Source organism: Mandrillus leucophaeus, unplaced genomic scaffold, assembly GCF_000951045.1.
Source record: "Mandrillus leucophaeus isolate KB7577 unplaced genomic scaffold, Mleu.le_1.0 Scaffold24, whole genome shotgun sequence".
Classification (NCBI taxonomy): domain Eukaryota; kingdom Metazoa; phylum Chordata; class Mammalia; order Primates; family Cercopithecidae; genus Mandrillus; species Mandrillus leucophaeus.
The window spans coordinates 2,448,818-2,450,209 of record NW_012102476.1 but is presented as its reverse complement, the minus strand read 5'-3'; the positions used below and the strand labels follow the sequence as shown (position 1 = coordinate 2,450,209).

The 1,392-nt window shown below is 62.4% G+C and overlaps 1 protein-coding gene across 1 annotated transcript in view; it reads right to left on the bottom strand.

The window, feature by feature from the left end:
- Window positions 1-1,392, bottom strand: part of DOC2A (double C2-like domains, alpha) — a 7,299-nt gene extending 5,907 nt beyond the window's left edge. Inside the window, exon 1 of the mRNA XM_011982414.1 lies at window positions 1,029-1,392. The gene's annotated coding sequence lies outside the window, so the exon portion shown is untranslated. The remainder of the gene's footprint in view (window positions 1-1,028) is intronic.

Below are 1,392 nucleotides of genomic sequence, written 5' to 3'. Positions count from 1 at the left end.
CACTTACGCAGGGGCACGCGGGCCGGAAAACACTCGTGTGCACACATCCAGCCGGGCACCCCTGCGCGCACACGCCCGTGCCCACGTGTGCACGCTCACACCCTTGCACACCCCCAGGCGCGCGCTGGCACACTTACCCGGAGAACTTCGCACGCACACGCACTCGCAAACACGCGGGCTCCCTGCGCCACCAGCAAGCAGCCGCCAGAATTGCCGGGTGTTCCCCAAGTACTCCTGGGAGACCCGGGCCCCCGCCCCCGCCAGCGCGTGTGGCCACTACTCCTCCTTCCCTCCCGGGTCCCCAGGGCCGGACCACCAGCCTCGTTGTCATGGCGACGCCGGCTCATCTCCCCCGAACCTCGCGCGTCTTCACGCCCCTCCCCCGCAGGGAGCTGGGGCCTCCGTCCTCCCCTCCCCATGTCTGTAGGGACCCAGAGGCGGACAGGAGCAGGGGGTCTGATCCGCCTGCTGTCGCCGGCCGGGGATCTCGGGGTCCCCCGAGCCAGGCTGGGGAGCCTCACGATCTGAGGGAGGAGGCAGAGGTCTGACGCTGCGGCTTCCCGCACACCTCCTCCCTTTGGCCATTCAGGCCTCTCTCCTTGTGGCCCAACCCAAGTCCCAGGGGCCCGTGTCCCCTTACCAGGGATGGCATCTCCTTTAGGAACCACCCTCCCTCACCTTTCCCCCTGCCGTCTCCAGTTCTGCCCCGCAGGTGGGAAGGGGCGTCGGGGCTTAGCTCTGAAGGCCCCCGAGCCCTGCGTTCCTTCCCCATGTGCTGCCATTTCTCACCCAAACCCTGCCACCCCCAAGCCGCCCCCCTGCCCTGCCCTGCGCCTACCACGAAGTGTCAGTCCACCCCTGGCCTTCGGTCTTCACTCACCTGTGACCCAAACTTACCATTCCGAAAACACGAAAGGGCTTATCACCCCCACTGCCCACCACTGACTCACCCAACCGTTTCCTGCAGTTCCCGGGACACACCTAGACGGCTCAGTCCTAAGGATCTTGGCTCACATGCGCTCCTCTACCTGGGACCGGCGTTTCCTTAGGGAGTCACCCTGGGTCCCCTCTTCCTAGGAACCTTCCTGGGGCATCCCACACTGCCCCTCAGCTCCAGCGCCGTCAGGACTCCGCTCAGCACCGTTTCGCCAGTGCCTCCCCCACCAGCAGGGAGTTCCACTGGAGCGGCTGATTCATCTGGGAGTTCCTAGTGTCCCAAACTGGGCCTGGCACGAAGTTGGCATCTCTAAGTGCTGTTATTTAAAAGAGAAATATGGTTGCACGACAAAGTGAACATACCGAACACCACCTAATCTTACCCTTAAAAATGGTGAAGATGGTACATATCGATGTGTGTATTTCACTGCAATTTTTTTTTTTTTTTTTTTAAGT